The following is a 25,187-nucleotide window of genomic DNA, read 5'->3' on the forward strand; positions in this document are numbered from 1 at the left end:
CCCAGCAATAGCGTCAGACGATTTTGGTTTTCTGCTGGAGACCTTTCCCTGCAAAAGAGAGTTAAGCCTTCTTAACCACCCACATCTTCAAGGGTGGCTTAGAAGCAATAAGTCTAAGTGCAGCATCTGAGAATTTTGGCTTTGAAGCCTTAGCAAACAGTCTTGCAGGCGGACAATAGTACTCATAAGAATAAGCAGAATAGTTCTTGGTCTTATGAACATGGCGGTTTGATGAACCGCTCTCATATTCATATGCCTGAGTATGATTTCCCTGCAAAACATTTGCGTTAGTGCGACTCAGGTGAGTCCTCTATCTGTATGAAGCCTTTGGACCATATGAAGCCTTTAGTCTGAGGTTTGTCTTCTTCACGTGAGGTGTCATGATGCCATTCATAGGAAGACTCTCCAGACACCTTTTCGGAACCCATATCTTCTTCATAGGCGATCCATTCCTGCAGTTAGTACCAATGTACCTGGCAAACACTTCACCATTTTGATTCTTAAACAGTATGTAGTTTGCATCAAAGGATTCATCAATGATAATGGGGTTAGCACAAGTGAAGCCAGATAGATTGGATGGATCTGCTGAAGGTTCCTTTGCAGCGACCCATATGGTTTTGGGGTACTGCTCAGGTTTCCAGTAAGAGCCATCTGCATTCATTTTCCTTACGAACCCTACACCCTCTTTCCTAGGGTTTCGGTTCAGAATCTGCTTTTTTAGGACATCACATAGCGTCTGATGCCCTTTAAGACTTTTGTACATCCCTGTTTCAAGCAATGTCTTCAACCTAGCATTCTCATCAGCAATAGCGGTGGTATCCTCAGCAGAGGGGTTAGTTACCACATCAACAGTTGAAGATATTGCAACAGCAGTAGCAGTAGAACATTCAGCAACAAAAGTAGCATTATCACGCTCAATGCATTTAAGACATGGTGGTTCAAATCCTTCTTGAGCGGGACTGATCTGTTTGGCGTGAAGTGACTCATTTTCCGTTTGAAGATCTTCATGAACCGCTCTCAATTTCTCAAGATCTTGCTTCCTTTGAAGATAATCATAGGAAAGCTTTTCATGAGTTGTTGAGAGAGTTTCATGACGACTTTCAAGTTCCTGATACTTAACGTGAAGATTTTTTATGTCTTCAATTAAGGATTCAGATCGAGTCATTTTAGCACCTAATAGATCATCGCTTCTGTCTAACAGTTTTTGAATATGTTCCATAGCTTTCTGTTGTTCAGTTGTAATTTTAGCAAGTGTTTTGTAGCTAGGTTTTGAACCACAATCAGAGTTATCGTCACTAGATGTTTGATAGTGAGTAGTGCGTGTGTTTACCCTGGCACCGCGTGCCATGAAGCAGTAGGTAGAAGCGGAGTAGTCCTTGTCATTTGCATCGGTGTCGGTGATGAAGTCATTGTCTTCAGTGTTGAAGATGGACTTGGCAACGCATGCTGTAGCCAGACTTGCTACGTCTGAGTCGGATTCCTCCTCAGACTCCACCTCCGCCTCCTCAGAAGCAGACTCCTCCTCTGAATCCATTTCCTTGCCAACAAACGCACGTGCCTTGCCAGATGAGCTCTTCTTGTGTGATGAAGACTTTGAGGAAGACTTGGAAGAAGACTTTGAGTATTTCTTCTTCTTCTTCTTGTCGTCAGAGTCATATTCCTTGCTCTTCTTCTTCTTTTTGTTCTCATTGTCCCACTGTGGACACTCAGAGATGAAGTGGCCAAGTTTCTTGCACTTGTGACATGTTTTCTTCTTGTAGTCATGTGCAGGAGCTTCATCATTCCTTGAACTTGATCGGTAAGACTTTCTGAAGCCTTTCTTCTTGGTGAATTTTTGGAACTTCTTGACAAGCATAGCAAGTTCCCTTCCAATGTCTTCAGGATCATCAGAACTGCTGTCAGATTCTTCTTCACATGAGGAGACAACTTTTGCCTTCAAGGCACGAGTTCGCCCATAGTTTGGACCGTAGATATCTCTTTTCTTCGAAAGCTGAAACTCATGTGTGTTGAGCCTCTCAAGTATGTTAGACAGATCGAGTGTCTTGAAATCAGGACGTTCTTGAATCATCAGGGCCAGGATGTCAAACGAACTATCAAGTGATCTCAGCAGCGTCTTGACGACTTCGTGTTTGGTAATCTCAGTGGCGCCGAGGCTTGAAGCTCATTTGTGATGTCAGTGAGTCGGTCAAATGTGTGCTGGACATTCTCATTGTCATTTCGCTTGAAGCAATTGAAGAGGTTGCGAAGGACACTGATTCTCTGATCTCTCTGGGTTGAGATGCCTTCATTGACCTTGGAGAGCCAGTCCCAGACCAGCTTGGATGTCTTCAAAGCACTCACACGGCCATACTGTCCTTTGGTCAGATGACCACAGATGATATTCTTGGCAGTAGAGTCCAGTTGAACGAATTTCTTGACATCAGCAGCAGTGACACCTTCTCCAGCCTTGGGAACGCCGTTCTCGATGACATACCATAGGTCGACATCAATGGCTTCAAGATGCATGCGCATCTTATTCTTCTAGTAGGGATATTCAGTTCCATCGAAGACGGGGCACACATCGGAGAGTTTAATTATCCCTGTAGTTGACATAGCTAAAACTCCAGGTGGTTAAACCGAATCACACAGAACAAGGGAGCACCTTGCTCTGATACCAATTGAAAGTGTGTTATATCGACTAGAGGGGGGGGGGGTGAATAGGCGATTTTTATGAAAGTCTTCAGAACATAGAAGTTTTGAAGACAACCGATAAAAATTAAACCTATTACCATGCAGCGGAAGGTAGACTACACTAGGCAAACCATAGTCAAGTATTCAATGAAGTGAAAGCACAAAGACTAATAGCAGCTAGGTAGTAAGGATCAGGTAGGAAGATATTGTGAAGCCAAACAGAACACGCAGTCACTCAGTGAAGACAAATGATAGTGCAAACATACAATGACTTCACAAGGAGTAACAGTAAGTAAAGGGAAGTGAAGACGAAACCAGTGACTCGTTGAAGACAATGATTTGTTGGACCAGTTCCAGTTGTTGTGACAACTGTACGTCTGGTTGGAGCGGCTAGGTATTTGAACCTTAGGACACACAGTCCCGGACACCCAGTCCTGAACACGCAGCTCAGGACACCCAGTCCTCACCGTATTCTCCTTGAGCTAAGGTCACATAGACCTCGCCCAATCACTCTGGTAAGTCTTCAAGGTAGACTCCCAAACCTTCATAGACTTCGTTCACCGGCAATCCACAATGTCTCTTGGATGCTCAGAACGCGACGCCTAACCGGCTGGAGGATGCACAGTCCTCAAGTGTAATAAGTTTTCAGATCACACAGACAAGAAGACTTAAGTGATGCCCAATTCTCTCAGCTCTGGTGGTTAGGGCTTTATCCTCGCAAGGAATTCTCTCTCAAAGGCTTCAAGGTGGGTTGCTCTCAAACGACAAAAGCCGTACTTTCAATCTGAGCAGCCAACCGTTTATGGTTGTAGGGGGTGGGCTATTTATAGCCACTTGGCAACCCGACCTGATTTGTCCGAAATGACCCTGGGTCACTAAGGAACTGACACGTGTTCCAACGGTCAGATTTCAAACTCACACGGCAACTTTACTTGGTCTACAAGCAAAGCTGACTTGTCCGACTCTGGACAAGATTCGCTCTCATAGTCTTCACTCGAAGACATAGGTTTTTGGTTTAGGCATCACTTCAGTCATTCTGACTGGTTCTCTTGGACCCCACTTAACAGTACGGTGGTTCCTATGACTCAACACAAAAGAAAAAGAACTACGAAAGATCTAAGTCTTCGAGCTCCATAGGCTTCCTATCGTGTCTTCTCTTGTCATAGTCTTCAATGTGAATATCTTCATATACCACCTTTGACTTCAATGTCTTCATACATTTTTAGGGGTCATCTCTGGTAGTAAAACCGAATCAATGAGGGACTTCTACCTGTGTTATCCTGCAATTCTCACAAACACATTAGTCCCTCAACTAGGTTTGTCGTCAATACTCCAAAACCAACTAGGGGTGGCACTAGATGCACTTATAATCTCCCCCTTTTTGGTGATTGATGACAAACTAGTTGAAGTTTTCAACGGGGAATATAATCTGTGAAATTGTAAAGAATAAGAAATTGTCTTCATAAGTTGCAAGGGCTCCCCCTGAAGATGTGCATATGAGTTAATTTGCTTTTGGAATGCAAATGCACATGGCAGGTTGTACTTGTGGAGATCCACTTCAACTTATGATGACAATCCACTATGCATGTGAAAGTATATGAAGATAATGACATGCATAATGGAAAATGGACGTCTGCAGAATGAGCTAAGTGCGGAATTTATCGTCGCACATGCGGAATTTATCTTCGCAAAACAAGGTGGCAAATAAGTAGCAGACGACCATCTAGTTTAAGTGTTACAACTCATAAGAACCAAATGTAGCAAAAACGAGAATTGTAAGCACGAAGCAAAATATAGAGCACCCGCCCATATGGACCCGCTTGAAGACTATCAACTCATATGCTTCTCCCCCTTTTGTCAGTAATGAACAAAAAGGTTTGAAGACATAGAGCCTCTACTCGTTCCCATGAGGAGTAGGTGAAGTAGCAGGGTTGTTGGTGTTGTTTAGCGGTGCAGAAGAGCTTGGAGGTGCTGAAGGAGGTGGCGATGAAGTAGCATCATCTTCTTCCTCAATAATTATGGCAGTCACTGTGGCAGCAGAGGAAGAGAAATCAGAGTCTTCAAGGGATGGAGTTCCTAGCAGCACAACCCTTCGAGGAGGTGTGGAGTCAAACTTGAATCTCTCAGTGAAGCCATCCTCTTGAAGATCAGCTTTAGAACACATCATCGAGAGCCCTTTCCATGTGCGGCGAAAGGTTTCATGGGCAATGAAAGCATTCTTGGTGGCAAGATTTCGAGTGCGATTAACATCCACCAAGAGGCTCTTCATCTGACGCTTCAGCCAGTCATGATGCCTATCCTGTTTCTGATGTAGAGCCACAAGAAGCTCTCGGTTGTTGAGAACACGAGTGCGCTTCTTGGGTCTTGGAGCAGTGGCACTGTCAGTGGCTTTAGTGGAAGCAGGGTGTGGTGCATGTGTAGTGCCAGCCAAAGGATACACCCGAGAAACTGCTTCAACGCCTTCAACATTCTGAGTAAAACTCTGATGGTCTGGATTCTGAAGACTTAGAGGTTGCTTGGCAGGCTCAGAATATATGGCTTCAGTAGACATGTCCACGTCAGGCAAGAAGATCTGATGGTTGCGGGCTGAGGGCTGATACGAGATGGCGGAGTGTAGCTTGATCAGCCGCATGACCCAAGGGGCGTAGAACTTCAAACCAAACAGATCAATGCCTGATGCAGCATGTTGGCGTATGAAGAAGTCCTGTGCATTGAAGCATTTGCCATGAAGTATATATAAGACCAAAGTCTTCATTGCACCCTGAAGCTTGGCATTTGGAGAGTGCCCTTTGATAGGCCAGAGAGTTCGCCTGATGATGTGATAGATGGTTCTTGGCAGGTACTCAAGGTCTTCAACGAAGAACTCTGTGGGATAAGCAGCATCTTGGGGCAATGGCTTCATCATGCTGAGCATTTGACTCATATCAGGTTCTGGCCGCTGAAAGATGCTCTCAATAGCTTCAGCATGCAGCTGACAGCCTTGCTCGAAGAGATCGCCAGGAGTGGGCAAGCCAGTGAGCTCAATGATGTCAAATGCATTGGCTTCGTGATGAACGTTGCCAGTCATCCACTCCAGGACCCAAGTCTTCGGATCTCTGCTGTACCCTTTGATGTGAAGTGTGGCATAGAATTATAGCAGGAGCTCTTCATTCCAATGCTCTTCATCAGTAACAAACTGCAGCAGACCCACTTGCTTGAAGCAATCCAACGCTTCTTCTAGACAAGGCAGACCAGCTATAGCTTCAACGTCAAGGCGCTTGTGTGGGATGATGCGACCTTGGTTGTAAAGAATGCAAGAGTAATAGTTTCGCTGAGGATAGCTCCAGAACCGATCAGATGATATCCTTTCCCTGGAGTAGGGGTTCCTGGAGCTATTGAAGAACGTGTTGTCTGCCCTGAAGCTATTGATGTTGAAGGAGCCAGGTGCTGATGCAGGATCTGGAAACCTTGGCAGTCTTGGGATTGGCTTCTGGACCTGAGGCCTGTGCTCAACATGATAGTTGAATTGGGGACCGGCAGCAGACTCAGGAACAGAAGTGGCGGGATCAGTGGCTTCGCTGTCTTCTGAAGCTTTTGCTGGGGAGGGCTCCACATTAGCTTCATTGGTGGTTGTGGCAGCCTCACGATTTTCATCCTCCACTTGACTAGCTGGAGGGTCAGTCACAAGCACATTCTCCCGGAGAACTGCTTCTTGGTGGGACAGGGGAGTGGGATCTTGTGGGACTCCTTCTTCTTCTGCGGCTGATGCAGCCGGAATGTCTTCAACAGAGACTTGAGGCCTTGGACCTTTGCGAAGCCTGCGGAACGCAGACAATGCCTGTGGAGTTGGAGTGGGCTGGGCCTCATAGTCTTCTTCCTCTTGTGGGCAATCCGCCCATGAAGCATCCTGTGCAATTGGCGTCAGTGGACGACCAATGCTGATGTGTTCGTTGTTTTAAAACCGAGGAAGGACTGCATCATCTTCTACATTGTCATGATGACCAATGTCTTCAGCAGCGATGGGATCAGCTGCTGGAATGTCTTCAGCTTCATGAGCCTCTGTGGAAGCAGGCTCATGAATTGTCAGTTGACGTTCTGCGTCAGGATGAACCATAGAAATGGGTTGAACTATCAAGGGCTCTGTGGGAGCAGCCCGAGCTTTCTTGGTCTTTCTCTTTTTCTTGGTGGGGGCAGTAGGAGAGGCTTTAGAGTGTTTCCTCTTCCTGGCTTCAGCGTCAGCAGTTCTTGTCTTCTTGAGCTCTAAAGCCGTTGACCGGCTTTTTGGCTTAGAGCCAGTCAGTCTAGTTGGGAAGACAATCGGAACTGCTTCTTGCTGTGGTGCATCAGGTTCAGCCGTAGCAGGCTTCTTCTTCTTTGCGGCCATCCTGGGGTCGATGCCAGGACGCCCAAGTGCCTTGCGCTTCTCAGCCTCATTATAGGCTTGCACACATCTGTCAGCCAGAGTCTTCATGCGCTCACGCAAACCCTGAGCTTCTGCACGCTTCTTCACAAAGGCTTCCTTGAGCTCGTGCATCATTGTATTGAAGTTCTTCACTTCTTCCATGCTGAGCTTGGCCATATGCTTCTTGAAATGAGCCTTTTCATAGTCAATCTTCTGCTTCAGTTCAACAATGCGCTGGGCAATAGCAAGTTCTGAAGCAATGGCGCCTTGGAAGGCGACACTGAGGCCAATGGGTAGCTGCAGATCTTCAAAGCTGATGTTTGGTGTGTCAAACCACTCGTCAATGAAGTTGTGGATGATGGTGACATCAAAGAGAGGCAGATCATTGAAGATTTCTGCTTCTTCTTTGCTCTTGATGAGTTGCTCAAGAGCGTCATCTGCAAGATCTTCATCACTTGACAGATCAATGTCGTCATTACGCAGAATGGCAGCAGCTGTTAGCTCTTTGCCAGTGTGAGACAGAGGCATCTTGGCCTTCTGGGGCTTGGAGACACGTGATAAGTCTTCAGACTGCACACTGTCTTCAGGAGGTGCAGTTGCCAATGGCTTCGCCCTTGAGATTTTTGGTGAAGGGGCCGGCTTTGATGCTTTTGGCTTCTTTAACTTCTTTGGCTTCGGAACTGCAGGCGCATCATCAGACTCAGTGTCAGCTGTAGGCTCATTCATTGTAGTCCCTTGAACCAAGATGTAGGTGATGAGGCCTTCAAGGTTGGCGAAAGGACCGATGACATTGGGTTCTGCATGTCGTGTGCCATCTGCCCTTGGAGATGAGGGACCAGGGTTGAAGTCTAACCCAAAAGTCTTCTTGTTCTGCTTCGCAGAGTTTTGAGCAAACTGGAAGTTGCGCTTGAACAGATTGTCGTCACGACACCATAGCAGTGACGACGAGTGTGCATTAGCAGGCTGTGGTCCACGGACCATGCATGGATAGAAGCCTTGAGCAATGGCTTCATCTCTGGACCTGAGTAGAAGATTCTTGAATAGGATGTCTCCCCACGGTCTCTTGATGGCGTTTTTCTCAGCATACTCCTGGGTCACAAATCTGTATTTGAACCATTGTTCTGCCCAATATCTTCGAATCCATTGGATTCGGGTCTTGCGCTGACTGTAATCCTCTTCAAGATCTGTCTTGTACATTTCTGAGAGTTCATCTAGCAGATCTCTGGAGGTTTCACCACGACGCTTTCTGCCACCCTTCCTTGCTGCTTTCTCTGAAGCCATAAACTTTAACTTGAAAGGCTTCAAGACGTTCAAAGGCTTCAAAGGTTTTCGTTTGCTGGACCAACAGGAACTGGCTTCGGGAGAATTTATGTGATGCTGTAAGAATTCTGCAATTGAATGCAGACTATGAGAACCAAAGAATTCTCCCACGGACATGTACCTGTGACAGCATTAAGGTGCGAGGGAAGGGGAAGAGGTCATATGCATTCTCAGAAGATTTTGAAGATAAATCAGGTTTGAAGACATTGACCTCATCATGCGAAGACATTCACTCATAGATAAGAAGTTGGTTCCAGATTTGTACGAATCCACAGATCAGTACAAGTGAGGAATCTAACTACTTTGTGAAGCACAAGTGAATATACTAGGCATGTTATGAGATGCAGTATCAGAGAGATCTAGCTTGTGTGAACAGAAACTGCTTGTGGTAGAAAGTGATAAATCCATAGGATCAATGGTGCTGTAAAAAGAGGAAGTCTTATTTACCACACTAAGAACTGCTAGACGGAGTGTAAGATGAGGCCGAGAAGTTCGATCTTCCGTGCCCTAACTTGGCGACAGAGGACACCTATGGCGACGGCGGAGAGGACGATGTCCGCGGTCGGCATGAAGACGACGTCAGAGAGGTTGCGGCAGCGAAGCGCTTCGTCGCCGGCGTCGTCGAGGGCTAGTGGTGGCGCTAGGGTTCGTGCGAGGGTGGAAGAAGAGATAATGACCGCTGTGAGTGTGGATTTATAGGTATAGGGGCGGCACTGTGCTATTACTCAGGTGCCCCTGGCGATTCGCATCTGAGGAACACGTGGCCATTATGCGGAACTTTGGGGTTTGTTCCACGTCCCACGCACGCCTGGATTGTCGGATGGTCGTTCCTACTTCTCCGGATTTCATGTGGAGGAATGAGAATTGAAAATGGACTTAATGGTTGTCTCTGTATCTTCTGCTGACAAGGACGCAGAGAAGACATTCGACAGTTTCAATAGAATGCATATGACTTGGAGAGATAGAGTTTGAGATAGAAAGCATAGAGAGGTTAGGGTCCGATCACATTCACTTAGTTCAAAAGATTCAACACAAAGACATAGCTATAAGTGAATGCTGTAGAGGACAGAACACTAGTATATATAAATATATATCTATAATCAACATAGTGATGATAATCGTGAAAATCTGTTGAGATCGAAGCCAAACCAAATGTGAAGACATTGCAAGGTAACACCATGAGTGAAACACTTCAAAATAGAACGTTTGGTGATGGCGTTACCCACCGTATAGGAAGTATTAGACCCAGACACGACACACAATTATCGTGGCGCTCCGAAGTCAAATTCCACATTGATGTATCCACACTTAGAATGTATGTCTTCATTGATTGAAGATATACTTTACTTCGTGTGTTGCACATCTAAGTCATCAATATGCATAAGGGTTAGGATGTGTGCCTGATCACAGGACATTTGAGGATTCCAGGATATTTAGCTCACACCGCAACTTGCAAAACCTCTTCTCATCCAAGGGCTTGGTGAAGATATCTGCCAATTGCTCTTCAGTGTTGACGTGTATGATATCAATGTCTTCCTTCACAACATGATCTCTGAGAAAGTGATGCCGAATTTCAATGTGCTTTGTCTTCGAGTGCTGAACTGGGTTGTTGGCAATCTTGATGGCGCTTTCGTTGTCGCAGTAAAGTGGCACTTGCTTCAAATGAATGCCATAGTCCTTGATTGTTTGGTTCATCCACAGAAGCTGAGCGCAGCAAGATCCAGCAGCAATGTATTCAGATTCAGCAGTGGAGAGAGATACACAGTTCTGCTTCTTTGAAGACCAACATACAAGTGATCGTCCCAGAAAGTGACATGTGCCTGATGTAGACTTGCGATCAACTTTGTCACCAGCATAATCAGCATCCGAGAATCCAACCAGATCAAACTCTGAGCCCTTTGGATACCATAATCCTAGAGTTGGGGTGTGAGCCAAATATCGAAGAATTCGCTTCACAGCTAAGTGATGCGACTCCTTTGGTGCCGCTTGAAATCGAGCACACATGCAAACACTAAGCATAATATCTGGCCTAGATGCACATAGATAAAGTAAAGAACCAATCATGGAGCGGTATACCTTTTGATCGAACTCTTTACCCTTGTCGTCAGGACCCAGATGATGTTTGGCTGGCATTGGTGTTGTGAAGCCTTTGCAGTCTTGCATACCGAACTTTTTCAGGTAATCTTTGAGATACTTGTCTTGAGATATGAAGATGCCATTGCGTTGTTGTCGTATTTGAAGACCAAGGAAGAACTTCAGCTCCCCCATCATGGACATCTGATATTGCTCTTGCATCATATAACCAAACTCTTCACTGTACTTCTGATTGGTGCAGCTGAAGATAATGTCATCCACATATATTTGGCACACAAACAGTTCACCATCATATGTCTTCGTGAAAAGAGTGGGATCTAGGGAACCAGGTATGAAGCCTTTGCTCTTCAGGAAGTATTTGAGTGTGTCATACCAGGCCCGAGGGGCTTGTTTGAGGCCATACAGTGCCTTGTTGAGCTTGTATACCATGTCAGGATGTTTTGGATTTTCAAAGCCAGGCGGTTGTGCAACATACACTTCTTCAATCTTGCCATTGAGAAAGGCACTCTTCACATCCATTTGATATAGAAGTATGTTATGATGATTGCATAGGCCAGCAGTATGCGTATGGCTTCAAGTCTAGCCACAGGAGCAAATGTTTCATCGAAGTCAATGCCTTCCACTTGAGTATATCCTTGAGCAACAAGACGAACTTTGTTTCTGACAACTTGACCATGCTCATCTTGCTTGTTGCGGTATATCCATTTGGTGCCTATTATATTGTGCTTCCGTGGATTAGGACGCTTAACCAGTTCCCATACATTATTCAGCTCAAACTGTTGAAGCTCTTCTTGCATAGCTTGAATCCATTCAGGTTCCATGAAGGCTTCTTCAACTTTCTTGGGTTCTGTTATTGAGACGAATGCGAAGTGCCCACAGAAATTTGCTAGCTGAGTTGCCCTTGAACGAGTGAGTGGACCTGGTGCATTGATGCTATCAAGTATTCTTTCAATCTGCACTTCATTGGCAACGCGAGGATGTACAGGGCGAAGACTTTGCTCTTGCTGTTCATTGTCGTTGTTGGAAGGAATGTCTTCAGGCTGAGCATTGTCTTCATGTTGATCAGGTGCTGAAATGATAAGTTCTTCTTCAGGATGAGCTTCAGAAGGAATAATTTCTCCAGTTCCCATTAGCTTGATTTATTCACTGGATGGAACTTCATCTAGTAAATTTGGCAGCTGCTCTCTTTGTGAACCGTTGGTCTCATCGAACCGCATATCCACTGTTTCAACCACTTTGTAATGAAAGAGATTGAAGACTCTGTAGGAGTGCGAATCCTTTCCATATCCAAGCATAAAGCCCTCATGTGCTTTTGGTGCAAATTTTAAGGTGTGATGTGGGTCCTTGATCCAGCACCTTGCGCCAAATACTCTGAAGTAACTGACATTTGGCTTTTTGCCAGTAAGGAGCTCATAAGATGTCTTGTTCAGTAGCTTGTGAAGATAAACACGATTGATTGTATGGCATGCAGTATCAATGGCTTCGGGCCAGAATTTTCTTGGGGTGTTGTATTCATCTAGCATCGTTCTGGCCATCTCAATTAGTGTTCTGTTCTTGCGTTCGACGACGCCATTCTGCTGTGGCGTGTACGGGGCTGAGAATTCATGTGTGATGCCCAAGGTATCAAGATATGTATCAAGGCCAGTGTTCTTGAATTCAGTGCCATTGTCACTTCTGATGTGCTTTGTCTTGGCGCCAAAATTGTTCATAGCTTGATTGGCGAAGCGTCTGAAGACATCCTGCACTTCAGTCTTGTAAAGGATTATGTGCACCCAAGTATATCTAGAATAATCATCAACAATAACGAAGCCATAGAGGCAAGCAGTAGTAGTTAGAGTTGAGTAATGAGTGGGACCGAAAAGATCCATGTGAAGCAGTTCAAAGGGTCGAGTAGTAGTCATGATTGTCTTCGAGGGATGTTTGGCTGTCGTCATCTTCCCTGCTTCACAGGCACCGCATAAGTGGTCTTTCTTGAACTTGACGCCCTCGATGCCTATGACATGCTTCTTCTTCGCAAGGGTGTGGAGGTTCCTCATGCCAGCATGTCCAAGCCTCCGATGCCAGAGCCAGCATTCTGAAGCCTTTGCTAGAAGACATACTGCAAGCTGTGGCCCTGCTGAGAAATCTACCACGTACAGATCATATTTTCGATACCCTTCAAACACTAGAGACTTGTCAGATTCCATTAGTACAAGGCAACGATATTTTCCAAACATTACGATCATGTTCAAATCGCAAAGCATTGAGACAGACATTAAGTTGAAGCCAAGGGATTCAACAAGCATGACTTTATCCATGTGTTGATCCCTTGAGATTGCAACTCTACCTAGACCCAATACCTTACTTTTACCAGTGTCAGCAAATGTGATGTGGCTCTTGTCGGATGGACGTAAGGTTGAGTCCATAAGAAGACTTCTTTTGCCAGTCATGTGATTTGTACACCCACTGTCAATAATCCATTCTGAAGACGCTGGTGTCGTACCCTACAGTGCAGTTAGGGGGATAGGCTTCACCAAGAGCATTGTGAAGCAAAAACATTTGACGAACCAGTGGGTTATGAAAGCTTAGATCCAGGTTAGGACTAATAGGGAGAGTAGCAAGCGATTCAGGTACGAAGTACATAGTAAGACCATTTGGGCATTTGATCTTGTGCCCTACAAGATATTTAAGGTCCCCAGCAATAGCGTCAGACGATTTTGGTTTTTTGCTGGAGACCTTTCCCTGCAAAAGAGAGTTAAGCCTTCTTAACCACCCACATCTTCAAGGGTGGCTTAGAAGCAATAAGTCTAAGTGCAGCATCTGAGAATTTTTGCTTTGAAGCCTTAGCAAACAGTCTTGCAGGCGGACAATAGTACTCATAAGAAGAAGCAGAATAGTTCTTGGTCTTATGAACATGGCGGTTTGATGAACCGCTCTCATATTCATATGCGTGAGTATGATTTCCCTGCAAAACATTTGCGTTAGTGCGACTCAGGTGAGTCCTCTGTCTGTATGAAGCCTTTAGACCGTATGAAGCCTTTAGTCTGAGGTTTGTCTTCTTCACGCGAGGTGTCATGATGACATTCACAGGAAGACTCTCCAGACACCTTTTCGGAACCCAGATCTTCTTCATAGGCGATCCATTCCTGCAGTTAGTACCAATGTACATGGCAAACACTTCACCATTTTGATTCTTAAACAGTATGTAGTTTGCATCAAAGGATTCATCAATGATAATGGGGTTAGCACAAGTGAAGCCAGATAGATTGGATGGATCTGCTGAAGGTTCCTTTGCAGCGACCCATATGGTTTTGGGGTACTGCTCAGGTTTCCAGTAAGAGCCATCTGCATTCATTTTCCTTACGAACCCTACACCCTCTTTCCTAGGGTTTCGGTTCAGAATCTGCTTTTTCAGGACATCACATAGCGTCTGATGCCCTTTAAGACTTTTGTACATCCCTGTTTCAAGCAATGTCTTCAACCTAGCATTCTCATCAGCAATAGCGGTGGTATCCTCAGCAGAGGGGTTAGTTACCACATTAACAGTTGAAGATATTGCAACAACAGTAGCAGTAGAACATTCAGCAACAAAAGTAGCATTATCACGCTCAATGCATTTAAGACATGGTGGTTCAAATACTTCTTGAGCGGGACTGATCTGTTTGGCGTGAAGTGACTCATTTTCCGTTTGAAGATCTTCATGAACCGCTCTCAATTTCTCAAGATCTTGCTTCCTTTGAAGATAATCATAGGAAAGCTTTTCATGAGTTGTTGAGAGAGTTTCATGATGACTTTCAAGTTCCTGATACTTAACGCGAAGATTTTTTATGTCTTCAATTAAGGATTCAGATCGAGTCATTTCAGCACCTAACAGATCATCGCTTCTGTCTAACAGTTTTTGAATATGTTCCATAGCTTTCTGTTGTTCAGTTGTAATTTTAGCAAGTGTTTTATAGCTAGGTTTTGAACCACAATCAGAGTCATCGTCACTAGATGTTTGATAGTGAGTAGTGCGTGTGTTTACCTTGGCACCGCGTGCCATGAAGCAGTAGGTAGAAGCGGAGTAGTCCTTGTCATTTGCATCAGTGTCGGTGATGAAGTCATTGTCTTCAGTGTTGAAAATGGACTTGGCAATGCATGCTGTAGCCAGACTTGCGACGCCTGAGTCGGATTCCTCCTCAGACTCCACCTCCGCCTCCTCAGAAGCAGACTCCTCCTCTGAATCCATTTCCTTGCCAACAAACGCACGTGCCTTGCCAGATGAGCTCTTCTTGTGTGATGAAGACTTTGAGGAAGACTTGGAAGAAGACTTTGAGTATTTCTTCTTCTTCTTCTTGTCGTCAGAGTCATATTCCTTGCTCTTCTTCTTCTATTTGTTCTCATTGTCCCACTATGGACACTCAGAGATGAAGTGGCCAAGTTTCTTGCACTTGTGACATGTTTTCTTCTTGTAGTCATGTGCAGGAGCTTCATCATTCCTTGAACTTGATCGGTAAGACTTTCTGAAGCCTTTCTTCTTGGTGAATTTTTGGAACTTCTTGACAAGCATAGGAAGTTCCCTTCCAATGTCTTCAGGATCATCAGAACTGCTGTCAGATTCTTCTTCAGATGAGGAGACAGCTTTTGCCTTCAAGGCACGAGTTCGCCCATAGTTTGGACCATAGATATCTCTTTTCTCCGAAAGCTGAAACTCATGTGTGTTGAGCCTCTCAAGTATGTTAGACAGATCGAGTGTCTTGAAATCAGGACGTTCTTGAATCATCAGGGCCAGGATGTCAAACGAACTATCAAGTGATCTCAGCAGCGTCTTGACGACTTCGTGTTTGGTAATCTCAGTGGCGCCGAGGGCTTGAAGCTCATTTGTGATGTCAGTGAGTCGGTCAAATGTGTGCTGGACATTCTCATTGTCATTTTGCTTGAAGTGGTTGAAGAGGTTGCGAAGGACACTGATTCTCTGATCTCTCTGGGTTGAGATGCCTTCATTGACCTTGGAGAGCCAGTCCCAGACCAGCTTGGATGTCTTCAAAGCACTCACACGGCCATACTGTCCTTTGGTCAGATGACCACAGATGATATTCTTGGCAGTAGAGTCCAGTTGAACGAATTTCTTGACATCAGCAGCAGTGACACCTTCTCCAGCCTTGGGAACACCGTTCTCGATGACATACCATAGGTCGACGTCAATGGCTTCAAGATGCATGCGCATCTTATTCTTCTAGTAGGGATATTCAGTTCCATCGAAGACGGGGCACGCAGCGGAGACTTTAATTATCCCTGCAGTCGACATAGCTGAAACTCCAGGTGGTTAAACCGAATCACACAGAACAAGGGAGCACCTTGCTCTGATACCAATTGAAAGTGCGTTATATCGACTAGAGGGGGGGGGGTGAATAGGCGATTTTTATGAAAGTCTTCGGAACATAGAAGTTTTGAAGACAACCGATAAAAATTAAACCTATTACCATGCAGCGGAAGGTAGACTACACTAGGCAAACCATAGTCAAGTATTCAATGAAGTGAAAGCACAAAGACTAATAGCAGCTAGGTAGTAAGGATCAGGTAGGAAGATATTGTGAAGCCAAACAGAACACGCAGTCACTCAGTGAAGACAAATGATAGTGCAAACATACAATGACTTCACAAGGAGTAACAGTAAGTAAAAGGAAGTGAAGATGAAACCAGTGACTCGTTGAAGACAATGATTTGTTGGACCAGTTCCAGTTGCTGTGACAACTATACGTCTGGTTGGAGCGGCTAGGTATTTGAACCTTAGGACACACAGTCCCGGACACCCAGTCCTGAACACGCAGCTCAGGACACCTAGTCCTCACCGTATTCTCCTTGAGCTAAGGTCACATAGACCTCGACCAATCACTCTGGTAAGTCTTCAAGGTAGACTCCCAAACTTTCACAGACTTCGTTCACCGGCAATCCACAATGTCTCTTGGATGCTCAGAACGCGACGCCTAACCGGCTGGAGGATGCACAGTCCTCAAGTGTAATAAGTTTTCAGATCACACAGACAAGAAGACTTAAGTGATGCCCAATTCTCTCTAGCTCTGGTGGTTAGGGCTTTATCCTTGCAAGGAATTCTCTCTCAAAGGCTTTGAGGTGGGTTGCTCTCAAACGACAAAAGCCGTACTTTCAATCTGAGCAGCCAACCATTTATGGTTGTAGGGGGTGGGCTATTTATAGCCACTTGGCAACCCGACCTGATTTGTCCGAAATGACCCTGGGTCACTAAGGAACTGACACATGTTCCAACGGTTAGATTTCAAACTCACACGGCAACTTTACTTGGGCTACAAGCAAAGCTGACTTGTCCGACTCTGGACAAGATTCGCTCTCATAGTCTTCACTCGAAGACATAGGTTTTTGGTTTAGGCATCACTTCAGTCATTCTGACTGGTTCTCTTGGACCCCACTTAACAGTACGGTGGTTCCTATGACTCAACACAAAAGAAAAAGAACTACGAAAGATCTAAGTCTTCGAGCTCCATAGGCTTCATATCGTGTCTTCTCTTGTCATAGTCTTCAATGTGAATATCTTCATATACCACCTTTGACTTCAATGTCTTCATACATTTTTAGGGGTCATCTCTGGTAGTAAAACCGAATCAATGAGGGACTTCTACCTGTGTTATCCTGCAATTCTCACAAACACATTAGTCCCTCAACTAGGTTTGTCGTCAATACTCCAAAACCAACTAGGCGTGGCACTAGATGCACTTATAATCTCCCCCTTTTTGGCGATTGATGACAAACTAGTTGATGTTTTCAACGGGGAATATAATCTGTGAAATTGTAAAGAATAAGAAATTGTCTTCATAAGTTGCAAGGGCTCCCCCTGAAGATGTGCATATGAGTTAATTTGCTTTTGGAATGCAAATGCACATGGCAGGTTGTACTTGTGGAGATCCACTTCAACTTATGATGACAATCCACTATGCATGTGAAAGTATATGAAGATAATGACATGCATAATGGAAAATGGACGTCTTCAGAATGAGCTAAGTGCGGAATTTATCGTCGCACATGCGGAATTTATCTTCGCAAAACAAGGTGGCAAATAAGTAGCAGACGACCATCTAGTTTAAGTGTTACAACTCATAAGAACCAAATGTAGCAAAAACGAGAGTTGTAAGCACGAAGCAAAATATAGAGCACCCGCCCATATGGACCCGCTTTAAGACTATCAACTCATATGCTTCTCCCCCTTTTGTTAGTAATGAAGAAAAAGGTTTGAAGACATAGAGCCTCTACTCGTTCCCATGAGGAGTAGGTGAAGTAGCAGGGTTGTTGGTGTTGTTTAGCGGTGCAGAAGAGCTTGGAGGTGCTGAAGGAGGTGGCGATGAATTAGCATCGTCTTCTTCCTCAATAATTCTGGCAGTCACTGTGGCAACAGAGGAAGAGAACTCAGAGTCTTCAAGGGATGGAGTTCCTAGCAGCACAGCCCTTCGAGGAGGTGTGGAGTCAAACTTGAATCTCTCAGTGAAGCCATCCTCTTGAAGATCAGCTTTAGAACACATCATCGAGAGCCCTTTCCATGTGCGGCGACAGGTTTCATGGGCAACGAAAGCATTCTTGGTGGCAAGATTTCGAGTGCGATTAACATCCACTAAGAGGCTCTTCATCTGACGCTTCAGCCAGTCATGATGCCTATCCTGTTTCTGATGTAGAGCCACAAGAAGCTCTCGCTCGTTGAGAACACGAGTGCGCTTCTTGGGTCTTGGAGCAGTGGCACTGTCAGTGGCTTCAGTGGAAGCAGGGTGTGGTGCACGTGTAGTGCCAGCCAAAGGATACACCCGAGAAACTGCTTCAACGCCTTCAACGTTCTGAGTAAAACTCTGATGGTCTGCATTCTGAAGACTTAGAGGTTGCTTGGCAGGCTCAGAATATATGGCTTCAGTAGACATGTCCACGTCAGGCAAGAAGATCTGATGGTTGCGGGCTGAGGGCTGATACGAGATGGCAGAGTGTAGCTTGATCAGCCGCATGACCCAAGGGGCGTAGAACTTCAAACCAAACAGATCAATGCCTGATGCAGCATGTTGGCGTATGAAGAAGTCCTGTGCATTGAAGCATTTGCCATGAAGCATATAGAAGACCAAAGTCTTCATTGCACCCTGAAGCTTGGCATTTGGAGAGTGCCCTTTGATAGGCCAGAGAGTTCGCCTGATGATGTGATAGATGGTTCTTGGCAGGTACTCAAGGTCTTCAACGAAGAACTCTATGTGATAAGCAGCATCTTGGGGCAATGGCTTCATCACGCTGAGCATTTGACTCATATCAGGTTCAGGCTGCTGAAAGATGCTCTCAATAGCTTCAGCATGCAGCTGACAGCCTTGCTCGAAGAGATCGCCAGGAGTGGGCAAGCCAGTGAGCTCAATGATGTCAAATGCATTGGCTTCGTGATGAACGTTGCCAGTCATCCACTCCAGGACCCAAGTCTTCGGATCTCTGCTGTACCCTTTGATGTGAAGTGTGGCATAAAATTATAGCAGGAGCTCTTCATTCCAATGCTCTTCATCAGTAACAAACTGCAGCAGACCCACTTGCTTGAAGCAATCCAACGCTTCTTCTAGACAAGGCAGACCAGCTATAGCTTCAACGTCAAGGCGCTTGTGTGGGAAGATGCGACCTTGGTTGTAAAGAATGCAAGAGTAATAGCTTCGCTGAGGATAGCTCCAGAACCGATCAGATGATATCCTTTCCCTTGAGTAGGGGTTCCTGGAGCTATTGAAGAACGTGTTGTCTACCCTGAAGCCATTGATGTTGAAGGAGCCAGGTGCTGATGCAGGACCTGGAAACCTTGGCAGTCTTGGGATTGGCTTCTGGACCTGAGGCCTGTGCTCAACATGATAGTTGAATTGGGGGCCGGCAGCAGACTCAGGAACAGAAGTGGCGGGATCAGTGGCTTCGCTGTCTTCTGAAGCTTTTGCTGGGGAGGGCTCCACATTAGCTTCATTGGTGGTTGTGGCAGCCTCACGATTTTCATCCTCCACTTGACTAGCTGGAGGGTCAGTCACAAGCACATTCTCCCGGAGAACTGCTTCTTGGTGGGACAGGGGAGTGGGATCTTGTGGGACTCCTTCTTCTTCTGCGGCTGATGCAGCCGAAATGTCTTCAACAGAGACTTGAGGCCTTGGACCTTTGCGAAGCCCGCGGAACGCAGACGACGCCTGTGCAGTTGGAGTGGGTTGGGCCTCATAGTCTTCTTCCTCTTGTGGGCGATCCGCCCATGAAGCATCCTGTGCAATTGGCGTCAGTGGACGACCAATGCTGATGAGTTCGCTGTTTTCAAACTGAGGAAGTACTGCATCATCTTCTACATTGTCATGATGACCAATGTCTTCAGCAACGATGGGATCAGCTGCTGGAATGTCTTTAGCTTCATGAGCCTCTGTGGAAGCAGGCTCATGAATTGTCAGTTGACGTTCTGCGTCAGGATGAACCATAGAAATGGGTTCAACTATCAAGGGCTCTGTGGGAGCAGCCCGAGCTTTCTTGGTCTTTCTCTTTTTCTTGGTGGGGGCAGTAGGAGAGGCTTCAGAGTGTTTCCTCTTCCTGGCTTCAGCGTCAGCAGTTCTTGTCTTCTTGAGCTCTGAAGCTGTTGACCGGCTTTTTGGCTTAGAGCCAGTCAGTCTAGTTGCGAAGACAATCGGAACTGCTTCTTGCCGTGGTGCATCAGGTTCAGCCGTAGCAGGCTTCTTCTTCTTCTTTGCGGCCATCCTGGGGTCGATGCCAGGACGCCCAAGTGCCTTGCGCTTCTCAGCCTCATTATAGGCTTGCACACATCTGTCAGCCAGAGTCTTCATGCGCTCACGCAAACCCTGAGCTTCTGCACGCTTCTTCACAAAGGCTTCCTTGAGCTCGTGCATCATTGTCTTGAAGTTCTTCACTTCTTGCATGCTGAGCTTGGCCATATGCTTCTTGAAATGAGCCTTTTCATAGTCAATCTTCTGCTTCAGTTCAACAATGCGCTGGGCAATAGCAAGTTCTGAAGCAATGGCGCCTTGGAAGGCGACACTGAGGCCAATGGGTAGCTGTAGATCTTCAAAGCTGATGTTTGGCGTGTCAAACCACTCGTCAATGAAGTTGTGGATGATGGTGACATCAAAGAGAGGCAGATCATTGAAGATTTCTGCTTCTTCTTTGCTCTTGATGAGTTGCTCAAGAGCGTCATTTGCAAGATCTTCATCACTTGACAGATCAATGTCATCATTACGCAGAATGGCAGCAGCTGTTAGCTCTTTGCCAGTGTGAGATAGAGGCATCTTGGCCTTCTGGGGCTTGGAGACACGTGATAAGTCTTCAGTCTGCACACTGTCTTCAGGAGGTGCAGTTGCCAATGGCTTCGCCCTTGAGATTTTTGGTGAAGGGGCCGGCTTTGATGCTTTTGGCTTCTTCAACTGCTTTGGCTTCGGAACTGCAGGCGCGTCATCAGACTCAGTGTCAGCTGCAGGCTCATTCACTGCAGTCCCTTGAACCAAGATGTAGGTGATGAGGCCTTCAAGGTTGGCGAAAGGACCGATGACATTGGGTTCTGCATGTCGTGTGCCATCTGCCCTTGGAGATGAGGGACCAGGGTTGAAGTCTAACCCAAAAGTCTTCTTGTTCTGCTTCGCAGAGTTTTGAGCAAACTGGAAGTTGCGCTTGAACAGATTGTCGTCACGACACCATAGCAGTGACGACGAGTGTGCATTAGCAGGCTGTGGTCCACGGACCATGCATGGATAGAAGCCTTGAGCAATGGCTTCATCTCTGGACCTGAGTAGAAGATTCTTGAATAGGATGTCTCCCCACGGTCTCTTGATGGCGTTTTTCTCAGCATACTCCTGGGTCACAAATCTGTATTTGAACCATTGTTCTGCCCAATATCTTCGAATCCATTGGATTCGGGTCTTGCGCTGACTGTAATCCTCTTCAAGATCTGTCTTGTACATTTCTGAGAGTTCATCTGGCAGATCTCTGGAGGTTTCACCACGACGCTTTCTGCCACCCTTCCTTGCTGCTTTCTCTGAAGCCATAAACTTTAACTTGAAAGGCTTCAAGACGTTCAAAGGCTTCAAAGGTTTTCGTTTGCTGGACCAACAGGAACTGGCTTTGGGAGAATTTATGTGATGCTGTAAGAATTCTGCAATTGAATGCAGACTATGAGAACCAAAGGATTCTCCCACGGACATGTACCTGTGACAGCATTAAGGTGCGAGGGAAGGGGAAGAGGTCATATGCATTCTCAGAAGATTTTGAAGATAAATCAGGTTTGAAGACATTGACCTCATCGTGCGAAGACATTCACTCATAGATAAGAAGTTGGTTCCAGATTTGTACGAATCCATAGATCAGTACAAGTGAGGAATCTAACTACTTTGTGAAGCACAAGTGAATATACTAGGCATGTTATCAGATGCAGTATGAGAGAGATCTAGCTTGTGTGAACAGAAACTTCTTGTGGTAGAAAGTGACAAATCCATAGGATCAATGGTGCTGTAAAAAGAGGAAGTCTTATTTACCACACTAAGAACTGCTAGATGGAGTGTAAGATGAGGCCGAGCAGTTCAATCTTCCATGCCCTAACTTGGCGACGGAGGACACCTACGGCGACGGCGGAGAGGACGATGTCCGCGGTCGGCATGAAGACGGCGTCGGAGAGGTTGCGGCAGCGAAGCGCTTCGTCGCCGGCATCGTCGAGGGCTAGTGGTGGCGCTAGGGTTCGTGCGAGGGTGGAAGAAGAGATAATGACCGCTGTGAGTGTGTATTTATAGGTACAGGGGCGGCACTGTGCTATTACTCAGGTGCCCCTGGCGATTCGCATCTGAGGAACACGTGGCCATTATACGGAATTTTGGGGTTTGTTCCACGTCCCATGCACGCCTGGATTGTCGGGTGGTCGTTCCTACTTCTCCGGATTTCATGTGGAGGAATGAGCATTGAAAATGGACTTAATGGTTGTCTCTGTATCTTCTGCTGACAAGGACGCAGAGAAGACATTCGACAGTTTCAATAGAATGCATATGACTTGGAGAGATAGAGTTTGAGATAGAAAGCATAGAGAGGTTAGGGTCCGATCACATTCACTTAGTTCAAAAGATTCAACACAAAGACATAGCTATAAGTGAATGCTGTAGAGGATAGAACACTAGTATATATAAATATATATCTATAATCAACATAGTGATGATAATCATGAAAATCTGTTGAGATCGAAGCCAAACCAAATGTGAAGACATTGCAAGGTAACACCATGAGTGAAACACTTCAAAATAGAACGTTTGGTGATGGCGTTACCCACCGTATAGGAAGTATTAGACCCAGACACGACGCACAATTATCGTGGCGCTCCGAAGTCAAATTCCACATTGATGTATCCACACTTAGAATGTATGTCTTCATTGATTGAAGATATACTTTACTTCGTGTGTTGCACATCTAAGTCATCAATATGCATAAGGGTTAGGATGTGTGCCTGATCACAGGACATTTGAGGATTCCAGGATATTTAGCTCACACCGTAACTTGCAAAACCTCTTCTCATCCAAGGGCTTGGTGAAGATATCTGCCAATTGCTCTTCAGTGTTGACGTGTATGATATCAATGTCTTCCTTCACAACATGATCTCTGAGAAAGTGATGACGAATTTCAATGTGCTTTGTCTTCGAGTGCTAAACTGGGTTGTTGGCAATCTTGATGGCGCTTTCGTTGTCGCAGTAAAGTGGCACTTGCTTCAGATGAATGCCATAGTCCTTGAGTGTTTGCTTCATCCACAGAAGCTGAGCGCAGCAAGATCCAGCAGCAATGTATTCAGATTCAGCAGTGGAGAGAGATACACAGTTCTGCTTCTTTGAAGACCAACATACAAGTGATCGTCCCAGAAAGTGACATGTGCCTGATGTAGACTTGCGATCAACTTTGTCACCAGCATAATCAGCATCCGAGAATCCAACCAGATCAAACTTTGAGCCCTTTGGATACCATAATCCTAGAGTTGGGGTGTGAGCCAAATATCGAAGAATTCGCTTCACAGCTAAGTGATGCGACTCCTTTGGTGCCGCTTGAAATCGAGCACACATGCAAACACTAAGCATAATATCTGGCCTAGATGCACATAGATAAAGTAAAGAACCAATCATGGAGCGGTATACCTTTTGATCGAACTCTTTACCATTGTCATCAGGACCCAGATGATGTTTGCCTGGCATTGGTGTTGTGAAGCCTTTGCAGTCTTGCATACCGAACTTTTTCACGCAATCTTTGAGATACTTCTCTTGAGATATGAAGATGCCATTGCGTTGTTGTCGTATTTGAAGACCAAGGAAGAACTTCAACTCCCCCATCATGGACATCTGATATTGCTCTTGCATCATATATCCAAACTCTTCACTGTACTTCTGATTGGTGCAGCCGAAGATAATGTCATCCACATATATTTGGCACACAAACAGTTCACCATCATATGTCTTCGTGAAAAGAGTGGGATCTAGGGAACCAGGTATGAAGCCTTTGCTCTTCAGGAAGTATTTGAGTGTGTCATACCAGGCCCGAGGGGCTTGTTTGAGGCCATACAGTGCCTTGTTGAGCTTGTATACCATGTCAGGATGTTTTGGATTTTCAAAGCCAGGCGGTTGTGCAACATACACTTCTTCAATCTTGCCATTGAGAAAGGCACTCTTCACATCCATTTGATATAGAAGTATGTTATGATGATTTGCATAGGCCAGCAGTATGCGTATGGCTTCAAGTCTAGCCACATGAGCAAATGTTTCATCGAAGTCAATGCCTTCCACTTGAGTATATCCTTGAGCAACGAGACGAGCTTTGTTTCTGACAACTTGACCATGCTCATCTTGCTTGTTGCGGTATATCCATTTGGTGCCTATTATATTGTGCTTCCGTGGATCAGGACGCTCAACCAGTTCCCATACATTATTCAGCTCAAACTGTTGAAGCTCTTCTTGCATAGCTTGAATCCATTCAGGTTCCATGAAGGCTTCTTCAACTTTCTTGGGTTCTGTTATTGAGACGAATGCGAAGTGCCCACAGAAATTTGCTAGCTGAGTTGCCCTTGAACGAGTGAGTGGACCTGGTGCATTGATGCTATCAAATATTCTTTCAATCTGCACTTCATTGGCAACGCGAGGATGTACAGGGCGAAGACTTTGCTCTTGCTGTTCATTGTCGTTGTTGGAAGGAATGTCTTCAGGCTGAGCATTGTCTTCATGTTGATCAGGTGCTGAAATGATAAGTTCTTCTTCAGGATGAACTTCAGAAGGTATAATTTCTCCAGTTCCCATTAGCTTGATTGATTCACTGGATGGAACTTCATCTAGTACATTTGGCAGCTGCTCTCTTTGTGAACCGTTGGTCTCATCGAACCGCATATCCACTGTTTCAACCACTTTGTAATGAAAGAGATTGAAGACTCTGTAGGAGTGCGAATCCTTTCCATATCCAAGCATAAAGCCCTCATGTGCTTTTGGTGCAAATTTTGAGGTGTGATGTGGGTCCTTGATCCAGCACCTTGCGCCAAATACTCTAAAGTAACTGACATTTGGCTTTTTGCCAGTAAGGAGCTCATAAGATGTCTTGTTCAGTAGCTTGTGAAGATAAACACGATTGATTGTATGGCATGCAGTATCAATGGCTTCGGGCCAGAATTTTCTTGGGGTCTTGTATTCATCTAGCATCGTTCTGGCCATCTCAATTAGTGTTCTGTTCTTGCGTTCGACGATGCCATTCTGCT

Source organism: Triticum aestivum, chromosome 7A (genome assembly GCF_018294505.1).
Source record: "Triticum aestivum cultivar Chinese Spring chromosome 7A, IWGSC CS RefSeq v2.1, whole genome shotgun sequence".
NCBI lineage: Eukaryota > Viridiplantae > Streptophyta > Magnoliopsida > Poales > Poaceae > Triticum > Triticum aestivum.